The sequence below is a fragment of the Orcinus orca genome, chromosome 6 (genome assembly GCF_937001465.1).
Source record: "Orcinus orca chromosome 6, mOrcOrc1.1, whole genome shotgun sequence".
Classification (NCBI taxonomy): domain Eukaryota; kingdom Metazoa; phylum Chordata; class Mammalia; order Artiodactyla; family Delphinidae; genus Orcinus; species Orcinus orca.
The window spans coordinates 104,299,184-104,313,767 of NC_064564.1; positions in this window are offsets into that span (position 1 = coordinate 104,299,184).

Genomic DNA, 14,584 nt, shown 5'->3' on the forward strand with positions numbered 1-14,584 from the left:
CTTTTACAACCACTTTATCCATTTAGTCACTATTGATGTATTGGATGCATCCCCTCTATACCCAGCACTGTCCTATCTACTTTGAGATTTGCAGAGATGCACTTTAGGAGATATAAGACATGGTCCCATTTATCAATAATCAGAATTTACTTTGAGATATAACAGCTGTAGCTTGCATTTATTTTTTAATTTATTTATTTTATTTATTTATCTTTGGCTGTGTTTGGTCTTTGTTGCTGCCCGTGGGCTTTCTCTAGTTGTGGCGAGAGGGGGCTACTCTTCGTTGCAGTACACGGGCTTCTCATTGTGGTGGATTCTCCTGTTGCGGAGCACGGGCTCTAGGCGTGTGGGCTTCAGTAGCTGTGGGGCACGGGCTTAGTTGCTCTGCGGCATGTGGGATCTTCCCGGACCAGGGCTCGAACCTGTGTCCCCTGCATTGGCAGGCGGATTCTCAACCACTGCGCCACCAGAGAAGCCCAGCTTGCATTTATTAACTTTACTATATGTCTGGAACTATTCTAAGCCCACTTCTGGATTTGTTATCTCATTTAATTGGTTCAGTTGAAAAGTTCAGGTAGAAGTTTGATTTTTCCTCACATCAGAGTACTGGGCAGATTAGTTAGTTAATAGGGCTTGTTATGAGTCGATGAATTGGAAATCATTTTCTAAATTATAAAATGCCATATGGACTTAAGGAAAGTGTTGGGAATTTCGTGTAGGGTAGGTGGGTAATTTGGGGGGTAGACTCAGGTTAGTGAAAACTTTAAAAAAACAGATAGCAGAGTGCAGAGCTTGGATTATGAGTCCCTATTTACAGACGGGGTATTTAAGTCTCTGAAAGGCCTAGTGATGTGTTCAAGTTCACATTGCAAATGAGTTAGGGAATTATTCAAGTCTTCTGACACTGGGTCCAGTACCCTTTCCTCTAACCCTAATACCAATGGCCAAGTATACAACCAAGCAAAGAGGAAGGCTAAACAGAGTGCAGAGGGGTAGACTAGAGTCTCAGTTATGGGTCAACATCATTATATGCTGTATCCCCACTACTAATACCCAGAGAAGAAAATTAGGGGCATGGAAAACTCTAATACTCTAATTTGTAGTTTGAAAAAAAGAAAAATGAAAACAATGGTATTTTACACGTCTAGCGCACCTACCATGTGCCAGGTGTTGTACTAGATGTTTTGCATATTATTTTTTCATGTCATCCTTTTGACAACATTGTAAAGAAAGTACTTTTATCCCCATTTTATACATGGAGATAGAGTGGTGACCCAAAGTTCCACAATGGGACAACTGGGAAGCAGAGATTCAAACTCAAATATGCCTGTATCCAAAATACATTCCGTCTCCACTCTATCACTGTGCCTTCATTCAAGTAGAATAAATCTGTTATATGAATTGTTCTCCAAAGTTCATCATTTATTTTTCCCAAATTTGATCATAACTTCTTATCCAAGGGCTAAGGAATGATTCTTAACTGTTTGGGAAGGAACTATTTTCAGGGCAAGATTACAATTTCCTTCGCTTCTGCTAAGAAGTATGTTCTTTCTTCAGTACGTAATTCCACATGACTTCTGAGCAGAGAAGCAGCTCTGGATGAAAATATTTACTGAAGGTCAGATTTTGATGTGATGATGCATAATCCTGGCACCCCCTTAGGAGGTATATCCCCTTCTTGATGTCAGTGGGGTTCTGATATATTATTAGCATTTGGCAAAGATAGTTGCTAGCAAATTGTTGTTTAAAAGTCCGGCCTAATTTGGAGGATTCCTTAGCATAAACCCAGGAGTAATTCATTCTATGATCTAGGAGAAGTCCAGTGTGCCTTGGTTTCCCTTGTATAGTTAGATATTGAAATTTCAATCCTTCATGGAGAAATTGAACACCTTTCATTGAATTATTTGTTATTGTAGTTTTATATGTTTTTATTTGGAGCAGATAATATCCAACAACCTCTGTTTAAATGAAGATTATGTTTTGTGTAGTGAAGGAAACGAATTCCCTTCCTCCCAGAATTATCCAGTTCACCTCCTCATTTTCTTCTCATCTTGTTCTTATGTCGACTATTTAATTGAGATGTTAAGGTTCCTCACAGCTCTGAGTGGAAATTTTTATTTATTTATTTATTTATATTTTTAATTAATTTATTTTTTAATTTTAATTTTTTATTTTTTTTGGCTGTGTTGGGTCTTCGTTGCTGTGCGCGGGCTTTGTCTAGTTGCGGCAAGTGGGGGCTACTCTTCGTTGCAGTGTGTAGGCTTCTCATTGTCGTCGCTTCTCTTGTTGCAGAGCACGGGCTCTAGGCCCACGGGCTTCAGTAGTTGTGGCTCGTGGGCTCTAGAGCACAGGCTCAGTAGTTGTGGCACACAGGCTTAGCTGCTCTGCGGCATGTGGGATCTTCCCGGGCCAGGGCTCGAACCTGTGTCCCCTGAACTGGCAGGAGGATTCTTAACCACTGTGCCACCAGGGAAGCCCCTCTGAGTGGAAATTTTTAACCAGATTTCTCCACAGACTTGGGAGCTAGTAGCGTTTGTGACATGAGGCTAATCCAATTACCTAGGATGAAAATTCTGGAGAGAGAAGATTTTCTAAACTGTGATGTTATGTCCAGTGTTCTCTCTTTGTTAAAAATAAGCATTTTTAACTTATAGGCTCTTTGAGTTGGTCATGTAATTGAGAGAGGAGAAAGGAAATGTCTTTTTGGAAGCTGAAGTGGAGTGTGTAGCATTGCATAGTTATAGTCGCCTTCTCTTTATATATTTTCACTTAACTAAAAAAATGGTCTTGCACTTACATTTATAATTACCTGAGAATTTGTTACACTTGTTTTATCGTAGACCACTTTTCATAGCATAGTCTCTTTTAAGAGACTCTGAGCAGAAAAAACAAAACAAAACAAAAAAACTTAGGATACCTCCTATCTTTACAGATGAAGTAACTGAAGTAGAGGTTTAGATACTTTGCTCAAGATCACATAGCAAGATTTAGTAACAGAGTCATAAGGAATAGAATCCTAGTTTCCCTGTCTGTATTTACTCCATTCTCCATAAGGTTACTGAGTTGCTTTTCTTTATCAGTTTCCCAATCTGATAATATGCACACTTCATTATTTCTGACATTCATTTGTTCAATTTGTTCATTCAGTGTTATTCATTCAGTTGATGGACTGAAGACTATGAGTATATTGTTGTGCCAATCTCACTCCATCATTTTTATAAATGCACATATCTATGGGGATGTATGTATATGTATATCTGATTCACTTTGTTATACAGCAGAAACCAACACACCATTGTAAAGCAATTATACTCCACTAAAGATGTTAAAAAAATTGAAAAAAAAATTGCATATATCTGTATTGATTAGGGTTATTGATTGTAAGTTTACCCTGGTTAACGTAAGAAAAGAAAAACACACTGGAAGAATCTCTGAGGATATCTCAGAGCATTAGATTTGGGAATAAGCAGGAGGCAAGGAACTCTGGAGGAGAGGTAAAAATGATAATTTCACAAAAGAGATACAGATAAATTATTCAAAAAAAAATCAGAGAATGGAGAGAACAGACATCAAGGCAGCTGTGGGTAAACGAGGAGATGCTTTTTGGAGGAGATGGCATTTGAGCTGATCCTTCAAAGATAGGGAGGATTTATATATTTTGAGACAGAAGGGGGAAAAGCATAATTTTTGCACGAATTCAAGATCACTTTTAGGAAACTTGATATGTGAACACCTGAAACAGTTGGATGATGTTGGAACGTAAGTCAGTACGTGATGAAAGGTCAGTGTGAGGGATATCAACTTTACATCAGTTACTCCACATTCAAGCTCATTCTGACCAATTTGGGTCAAATATGGCTATTTTGCACTGTTTATTTTTTTCCATCTGTTTTTGTCTCTTCTTGCTGTCATTTCTTCTCCCATTGTATGCATTTCTTATTGTTCTTCCTCTTTCCTTTCTTTAAGCCCCATTTACCGCTTCTTCTTGCCCATTGCCTCTCCTATGATTGTTGGTCTTATTTTTAGGCTATTAACATTGGTATAAATATTACATATTTTTGAGATCCACTTCTGGAATGACAGCATGAGGAGCTGTGTAGACATACTCCCCATAGAAACTGGCGAAAACTATTGAAAAAAGAAAACATTCAAAGTCTCTGGAAATGGTCCAAATGGCATATAGCAAATGCAGAAACATATATTCAAGAAAATCTACTAAAATTTGGTAGGAACAATGAGAATCCATAGTATCAGAAGCAAGACTCACTCACTCCCTACTCCCAGCTCAGTGAAACAGAAACTGGACTTTAGATTTATGCTGTCAAGAATACAGGACTCCATCTCCTCCATCTCCCAGTTGAAGGGCTACCTTCCCAGGGGGAGAAGTATGTCAGCATTTTTCATCCTGCCCCAGCTACTTGCTGCTGAGGCTACGTTCTGTGTGAGTGCAGCCAAGTGGTGACTTCTTTCTTCTTCTGCTGAGTCCCGACTAATGGCATGGAGGCTCTACCTTGGGCAGGTATCACTAAGAATACTGAGAAGCCAATCTTCCTTGTCCCAGCTTGTAAGGCAGTGGTTCCATGCTGAGAGAGGCAAGCCAAGAAGACCTGATGCTACTTCCATTCCTATCCACTGAGCACTCAGCTCCTAAAGTGGGAAGTGTAACTCAGAGAGAATCACAGCATTGCCCCAATCCCCAGCTTCAGAGCCCTGCCTCAGAGATTTTGCCTAGGGGAAGAAGCAGGTCTTAAAACAGGTAGTTCCTAATCTCTTCCCAAAGGAACTGACCTTATTTACAAGAGAGTGGGGAATTTCAAGCTCAAGAGCTCTCACAAAAACAGTGGAGCCAATGTTCACTGCAGCACTATTTACAACAGCCAGGACATGGAAGCAACCTAAATGTCCATCAGTAGATGAATGGATAAAGATGTGGCACATATATACAATGGAATATTACTCAGCCGTAAAAAAGGAATGAAATTGAGTTATTTGTAGTGAGGTGGATGGATCCAGAATCTCATACAGAGTGAAGTAAGTCAGAAAGAGAAAAACAAATACTGTATGCCAATGCATATATATGGAATTTTAAAAAGCGGTACTGATGAACCTAGTGGCAGGGCAGGAATAAAGATGCAGATGTAGAGAACAGACTTGAGGGCACAGGGTGGGAAGGGGAAGCTGGGATGAAGTGAGAGAGTAGCATTGACATATATACACTACCAAATGTAAAATGGCTGGCTAGGGGGAAGCAGCTGCACAGCACGAGGAGATCAACTTGTTGCTTTGTGACGACCTAGAGGGATGGGACTGGGAGTGTGGGAGGGAGGCTCAAGAGGAAGGGGATATGGGGATATATGTATACGTATAGCTGATTCACTTTGTTGTACAGCACAAACTAACACAACATTGTAAAGCATTTATACTCCAATAAAGATGGGAAAAACTAACAAAAACAAAAACAACAACAACAAAAACTAGTGGAGCTTGTGATGGATGGCAGTTGGGAAGATACTGTTAGATTCACTGGAGATATAGGCTAAACTGTAGGCCAGAGAATTATAGAAATGAGCCAAATGGAAATTCTAGAGTTGAAATGTACAATAACTGAAATGAAAATATCACTAGATTGTTAGATGGATTAGAAGACTTAAAATAGATAAAATGATTAAATTCCCCAAATTGATCTACAGATTCATGCAATCTCTATCAGTATTCCAGCTGACTTCTTTGTAGAAACTGACAAGCTGATTCTAAAATTTGCATGGAATTTAAAGAGAACCAGGAGAGCCAAAACAGAGCAAAGTTAGAAGACTGACATTTTTTAATTTCAAAACTTACTGCAAAGCAACAGCAATCAATACAGTGTGGTATTGGCATAAAGATACACATAAAGATCAATATGATAACAGAATTGAAAGTTCAGAGATAAGCCCATGTGTCTGTGATCAACTGATTTTCAACAAGGATGCCAATGGGAAATGATTAATCTTTTCAGCAAATTGTGGTGTGAAAATCAAATAAAGAATGAATCCTAGGACTTCCCTGATGGTCTAGTGGTAAAGAATCTGCCTTCCAATGCCGGGGACATCGGTTTGATCCCTTGTCAGGGAACTAAGATCCCACATGCCGCAGGACAACTAAGCCTGTGCACTGCAACTACTGAGCTCGCACACCTCAACTAGAGAGCCTGCGTGCCGCACATTACAGAGCCCGTGTGCCACAACTAGAGAGAGAAAACCCACATGCCACAACTAGAGAGAAGCCCGTGCCACAATGAAGAGCCCATGTGCTGCAACGAAAGATCCCGTGTGCTACAATGAAGATTCCCAAGTGCCACAACTAAGACCCAACATAGCCAAAAAAAAAAAAAGAATCCTTATCTCACACCATATACAAAAATTAACTCAAAATGGATCAGAGACCTAAATGTTAGAGCTAAAAGTATAAAATTCTTATAGGAAAACATACAGATAAATTCTCACGACCTCATGACCTCAGATTTGGCAATGGATTCTTAGATATGACATCAAAGCATGAGCAACGAAGGAAACAATAGATAATGTGAGCTTCAAAACTTAAAATATTTGTGATTCAAAGGACACTATCAAGAAAGTGAAGACAACCCACAGAAAGGGAGAAAATATTTGCAAATTATATATCTGATAAGAGACTAGTATCCAGAATATATATTTATCTAAATAAAACACATCTCAATAATAAAAATACTATTCAGTTAAAACATAGACAAAGAACTTAAACAGATATTTCTCCAAAGAAGATATATAAATGGCCAATGAGCACTTGAGAAGGTGCCTGACCTCATTAGCCATTAGGGAAATGCAAATCAAAACCACAGTGAGATATCACTTCACACTCACTGGAATGGGTATAATAAAAAAGACAGTAACCAGTGTTGGTGAGGATGTGCAGAAATTTGAACCCTCACACATTGCTGGCAGGAATGGTCACTTTGGAAGATAGTCTAGCTGTTCCCCAGATGAGGAAAAATGCAGTTACCATATTACTCTGTAATTCCACTCCTAGGTATATACCCAAGAGCAATTAAAACATGTCCACGCAAAAACTTGTTCATAAATGTTTACATCAATATTATTTATAATAGCCAAAAGGTGGAAATGAAACAAATGCTCATCAACTAATCAATGGATAAACAAATTGTGGTATATCCATACAATAGAATTTTATTCAGCCACAGAAAGAATGAAGTACTGATACAACTACAACATGGATAAACCTTGAAAACAGTATGCTATGTGAAAGAAGCCAGTCACAAAATACTGCATATTATAAGATTTCATTTATATTAAATGCACAGAATAGGTAAATCTATAGAGACAGAAAGTAGAATAATAGTTGCTTAGAGCTAGGGCAATGGACATGGGGTAGGGCATTGATTGCTAAAGGACCCAGGGTTTCTTTTTGCAGTGACAAAAATGTTCTAAAATTGACTGTGGTGATGGTTGAACATCTTTGTGAATACACTAAAATAAACATTGAATTGTACAGTTTAAGTGAATGGTGTGGTAAGTCTCATTAAAGCTGTTTACGGCCCCAGTGATGGTTCAGTGACATATTGTTATCAAAGCTACTCTCTGGTACATGAACTGGACCTCAATTAATGATGTCACTGGTGATGATAAGAATCACATTGATTTGTTGTATTTCAAAGTTCTAAAACCCTTTCTCTCTCCTTGTTTGTCTTTCTTTCCCAGGGTATTCTGTGATGATTCTCCCTTTTTCCATGTTAAAGGGTTTTTCTATGTCTACTTGTTCGTTGGTTTATTCGCTTGATAATACAGTATAATTATGCAGCTGAAATTAAAAAAGAAATCTGGTTTTGGGTTCCAGCGCTGCCAGACTTAATTATATGAAAAAGTGCATTTGTATAGCTAAGTTTTAGTTTTCACAAACAAACAGAAAAATGTACTTACTCATGGAAACAAGAGCTTTCCTTCTTGAAAACCTGACTTCATAAAGGAGACAAACCACTACCAATTGACCCAGTGGAGCTTTCTGAAATTTGCTCAGTTATGACAGCATTTGTCATAATTTGTCATAAGGCCATTATTTGCCCTTGCAATAATGATGGCGTTGTTTGTGAAGTGAGGTAAGACATGCTGTAGCCCAGAATTTGCAGAGATAGATCCTGAATTATTTACTTCCTTCTGCATGCTTACTCTTTCTCTTTGATTCTTTGCAGTTGACTCCCCGCTATTTTTTTTTTTTTTTGGCATCCTCTTCTTTTCAGATTTTTCAGCTTGTTAAAAAAAAAATATCTTCCCTGCTCGGACCACAGAACTTCTCCCTCCTCTTATCATCTCACTGTAATAACTGTAGCAATATGCTCCCTGTTTCCATGGGACTGATTCATCCCCATCTACAGTTTATGTTGGCATGACCTAAATCTGCAGGTGAGACCTAGTTAGGTTTGACTTAAAGTCGCATTTCTATAGGACAGATCATCATTCAAGTTCACAGACTGAATCTCTATCCCTATCAGTTTACTTCCCATTGATCACAAGTAGGAGTACAGATATTTCTTTGTACTCTACCTCCACCAAGACCAAGAAACTAAAACAAGTTTTAACATGGGTGCTGTATTCTGAGTCTCATTTTCCCACATGAAGGACAGAGCAATTCAAAATACAGAACTCCGACCCTATCACTGTTTCCTGTGTAAAGAGAGATGGAAGGTGAGCTTAAAGATGCTATCAATCAGCATTGAGCAATCTGCAACCATATGCTGCCCTCAGCTTTCCCATATGGCTCTGGGTCTAATTTCAAACTCGCTCTTCAGCACATTTAAAGGTGAAAGAGTTAGATGGGACTGAGGGACCTCCATGGAAACCACTTATCAAGAGTAGGAGAGAGATTTTAGAATAGCCAGTCCTCTAGCATGTGTTGTCCAGCTGGACTGGGACAGAGGCAGAAGCAAAGGCTTGTGGTTGGTGGAAATGAAGCAAATGCCTTTTGAGAGGCCCAAGGCAGCTGAACCCATGGGCTTCATTGTGTAGGCCTGACTGTGCAGTCCCAGAGCACCTTACTAGCAGGAAATGGAGAGAGGATTCACTTCAGTTCTTAGGCAATGAGAATTTTTCTTTTAGTTGCATTGCTTTTGAGCTTCACGTTATGCTTTGTGATAGTGTCAAATAATTTTATAGATAGCTTTCCAAACCTTACTTTTAAAAATTTATTCTGCTATCAAGTCCGTTTATTATTTCCCTCTATTTCTTCCTGCCTTCCATTAGTTGATTTTTACTACAGGGTAAAGTGCTACGTAGAATACATATATGTGCAAAGTAAGGTTCTTGTCCTGGAGGGTTTCTGGCTTTGAGAGGATTATAAGCTATGATAAAATGTCTTTTGAAACAAGTAAGTATATGGGATTTCCCTGGTGGTGCAGTGGATAACACTCCACACTCCCAATGCAGGGGGCCCGGGTTTGACCCCTGGTCAGGGAACTAGATCCCACATGCATGCCACATCTAAGAGTTCACATAGCACAACTAAGGAGCCCATGTGCCGCAACTAAGGAGCCCACCTGCTGCAACTAAGACCTGGTGCAACCAAATAAATAAATAAATATTAAAAAAAAAAACTAAGTAAGTATGCATAAGGGCCAGAACAATATTTCTAAAAAAATCCGGTGGAAACTGAAGTCACTTTGACTGCAATATATGAGTGTGAGGGGCTGGGAATAGAGGAAGCTGAAGAAGGAAACAGAGAACAATGTGGTGATCTGCTTTGAGCTGAGTCTGAAGCCTTGGAAAACAAGATTTTTTCCCCAAACACCCTGAGTCACCACCTCCTTTTCACATTCAATTCCAGTAGCCCTCATAAAGTAACATGTGCTCTTTCAGTGGGGGAAACAGGTCGTGGGAATTAAACCTCAATATACAAAGTTACAGGAGCTCCATCACCCATTTACTTTGCATCTTCTCAAGTTGTGGGAAACTCAGACTAACTCAAAGATATTAAGAAGTCAACCCAGAAAAAGCTGTCTGTGATCAGAAAGGAGCATAGGGTGCTACTTTTCCACAAGCAGTGAGAAATCTTCATCAAGTACTAACAGACTTAATTTGTTGTGGTCTTAGCCTACATTATCTCATTTTGTCTTTATAGGAAGCATTCTACAGAGAAAGAAACTAAGGCTTACTGAAGTTAAATGACTTGGCTGATGTCACACAGCTAAGACATGATGAAGCATTAGAAGCAAAAACTCCCAATCAAATGCATAGTCCGTACATTTCAGTTATTATTCTATGCCAACTCATTGAGAGTTGTTCCTTTGCTGAGTCATTCAGGACACATTTGATGGCTATCTCCTTTGCTGAGCTCTAGAGGAGTCAAAGACGAAAAAGGCATGGTCTCTGGTGTGGATCAAAAGGACGGAGTCAAAATAGAAGCATGTTTATGTTTAGTATTCTAAACATATTTTATGCTACCCCAAGCACAATCCCTTTCCACAATGTTACATCAAACCTTTTTATTTTCTCTCTTTCTCTCTTCATCTTCCTGCTCCCTAGAGCCTCAACCATCTAAGACCAAGGCACTAGGAAAGGTTTTCCCCTATTTTTTTTCCCCTACTTTGACTCAGACCAGGAAAGGAGGCAAGTACTTATATAAGCATCAAATATAAAATAATTGATTGGAATGAGTTTCACTTTCATCATGTAAGTATTCATCCTTTGGGTTTCTTTTCATTTTAGTTTTTTTTTTTTCCCTCCTACTTGGTGGTCAATCCACAAGGGTCCTATTGTCCTATGCTCTTCTCCTTAGAATCTGTAGATTTTTCCCTTTCCCCTGCCCATCAACACCACCAAGCCAAACAGGGAAAAACTAACAACTCATATTAATAAGTCTGTAGCTAACACAACGCCTGGACTTTGGAAGGAAGAGAATAGTTAAGGACCAAGGGTCTGCAGGGGCCTGGGAGAGCACGTGAGGAACAGGTTTAGGTATAATACTTTTTGCAGAGGAAGGGATAGCTTATAAGTAGGGTTCTCTCAAAGGCTAAGGATAAAGCCGGGGTACTAGGAATGTTACGTTGAACCTTGCACCATCCTTTCCACTCTGTATGGATTGAACCGTATCTCTTGAACCTCAAGGAAAGCATTCACTGGATACTTTTCAGTGCTCCATGTGCATTTATTTACCCAGGGTGCATATTTGTTCATCCTTTCCCCATCGGATCATCTCCAGATTTCTGGATTCCTCTAGTGTGGGAAATAGGAGAAAAGGGGAGCTACTTGTGGAATCAACCAGCTTGATTGATTGATTTATGTCCTCACCCTTTTCCAAAGATTACCCTGGGTTATGCAAGCATGTGCTGTCTACACTTAACGTGTTATAATGTGACCTGCCAGTGTAGCACGGTCGCATCAGCTTACCAGCTCAGAGTATTTTGTCATAGGTTGTCTTCTAGAAAAAAGAGCAGATATTCCTTTTCAACTTCTCTTTCCTCTTTTTCAAGAGAAGTTGCTAAGAAGAGGAGAAATCTGACTGACCAGAAATCAAGGGAAGGGCTGATTATGTATATAACCTACTCATTCTTTTATTCAATCGGTGTTTATTAAGCACTTATTATGTACTTGGTAATGACTAGGCATTGCGACTACAGCTATGAATGTAACTGACAAAATCTGTCCTTTCATGGATCTTATTAGCCTGTATGTTGAATAAAAATAAAATCAATTGCTATTATCATCCAAAGTTATTATCATAATCATTGATGCAAATAACATACATTGAACTCCTACTGGGTATTAAGCACTGTGATAGGCACAGGGTGTACAGAGATGGACCAGATTTGACTGCTATCATCAAGGACTTGAAAGCCTAGTGAGACATGCAGAAAATTAATCGCTGTTGAGCATGACAGCTGGTTACTGTGGGAGCACTGAGAAGAGAGTGACAGTGCCTGCCTGGGGAGCCTGGGGTAGGTATCAAGAAGATTCAAAAGCCTTTACAATGGCCTACCTCACCCTAAGTGATCTAGATGGTCACTTGTGCATCTCTACACTGGCTTCCTTATTGGTTGTGACAACTTCCTGTCCCTAGGCTTTTGCACCAGCTTATCCCTCTAATTCCGGGTTTCTTAACCTTGGCACTATTGGTATTTTGGATTGGGAGCCTGTCTTGTGCATTGTGGCATGTTTAGCAACATCCCTGGATTTACTCACTGGATCCCAGTAGCAACACTTACTGCTGCCAAGTATGACAACAAAAATGTCTTCAGACATTGTCAAATGTCCCCTAGGGGCAAAATTGCTCCCAATGTTCTCCCAGATACCTGCATGGCTAGCAACTCCTTCAGGAATCTGCTCGAAATGTCTTTCTCAAGGAGGCCCATACTGACTGTCCTATTGAAAACTTCAGTACCCTTACCACTCTTCATTGAATTTTACCACTTACTCTTTTAATTTTCCACCCATAGATCTTAACATCCTCTAACATACTGTGTAACACACTTATTTATAATTTCTCTTGGCTCTCTCCTCATTAGAACATGAGCTCCATGCAAGCAGGGGTGTCTGTTTTATTCACTGATGTATCCTAGTGCCTAGAACAGTGCCTGGCAGATGTTAAGCATTTACTACATATTGGGTGAATGACTGAATGGTAGTCAACATTTGTGTAGAACTGTAACATTTACAAGTACATCCACAAATACTATCTCATTTAACACTCAAACAATATTATTGATTAGGCCACAGTGTTATTTCCATTACACAGTTAAGGAAACTCGGCGAAGTTAAAGGTAAGTCACATACAAAGAAATGATGATGCCAGAAAGTAAATAGAATAATTAAATATTTAAAAATATAGCCTTCTATATATTACACCATACCTTTCCAGGGTCTGGATGGACAAGCAGAGATCCACTGAATGATTTGGAGGAGTACAGAGACAGAGCAAAGAGGAAAGACTCTCTTGTTCATAATCAACCAGCCTCTGCCTCAGGTTCATCACTCGAAAAGACAAAGAAGATTTTTCTAACCCAAGACAAGGCATGGTGTTTAATGCAACGAGGACTTCTATCCCAACCCACTTGCTGTGACTCTATTATTCTGTGTTGCTTAAACTGGGGCACATGTACCCTCAGGGAATATTAGGGAGTAGAAAAGTATAACCATAATAAAAGTATAAAGAACAAGTATTTAAAAGTATGAGAATAGTAAGAAAGCCCCAGAATAATCACTGAACATATTATAAGAGAATCACATTACTGGAAAGGGACAAATACTCTAAAATACTAGCTGCATATTAAGAACAAATTCAGATATATCGTTCATTGATCCATTCATTAATTACTGAGTATATACCCATGCATTCAATCTATATGAAACTGGACAAAGCTTCTACCCTCATGGAGTTTACAGTCTACTGGTAGAGACAAACAATACAGAGATAGAAAATTCAAAGTAATTTTTAAAATAACACAGAAGTGCCGCAGACATTTCAGGCTGGGGAGGAGTAGGCACTACTTAGGCTGTTTACCTTGATAGCCTCTGTGGGGTGCACTCACTCACCGCTGGTAGGAGGGGTATTTGGACAAAAAATACAGGGCAATACTTCATGTGATGACCCAGCCCTAGAGACAGGGACTGGGTCGCTGGGTGCCAGGGGAATATCCTTCATGATTCTGCTTAAGAGTAGCATTTTCTGTACTACAGATCACAGGAACATGGTTCCACAGCACGCTAATGGATACAGGTCTGGTAATGGGTATCCAAGGATAAAAGAGATTCACCGTGGGTCAAAAAGGTTAGGAAACATTGAGTACTCTATTTTTCTTTGTAGATGCAAAATGCCCATTACTCTAGTACATGTTCTAAGGAGTACTTAAGAAACAAATCTCTTTATTCTCCAACCATTTGTTTTCTTTCTTTATTTGAACAGAGCTTGTGGGTTTTTTGTTTGTTTTTTTTTGTCTTCTTATTGACAAACTGTTTCTCATTGAATATAAGGTACCATTGATTGTTAGATGTACCATTACCTTATTTGTCACCAGGAAAGAAAAAAAAAACTCTGCCAATGATAATTGTAATATGTTGTCAATTATGAGACACGTTCTGATTTGAGAGGTGTTAACGTATGAAAAAATGTGAAATTTAGAATTGTTGAATGGAATCAGGTTTGGTTCTTAGATATGCCAAACTGTGAGGGGCTTTCTTCCCTGAGCCAGGCTATGTTTTGATTGTTCACTCTTGTTACTTTCTTATAATCATCATGAAATGGATATTATAGGATGCTAAGGTTGTGGCACTGATAACCCCCTAATCAACACAGATTTGTGTTCCCCTTCCATAGTGTAGAATAGAATTGGTGCTGTGGAGCTGAACACTTCAGTGACTCTGTGTGTGTGTGTGTGTGCGTGTGTGTGTGTGCGTGTGTGTAGTGGGGGGTAGGCCAAGATGCTTGGGATCTAGGCAATACACAGCCTCAGAATATTATTGACATGGCATGAGATAGTTTTATTTGCATTTTAGGAAGATTGCTTTGATTTGGGGATAAAGGATGGATAACAAGAGTTGAGACTTTGAAAGAAGTGTGTCTGGAC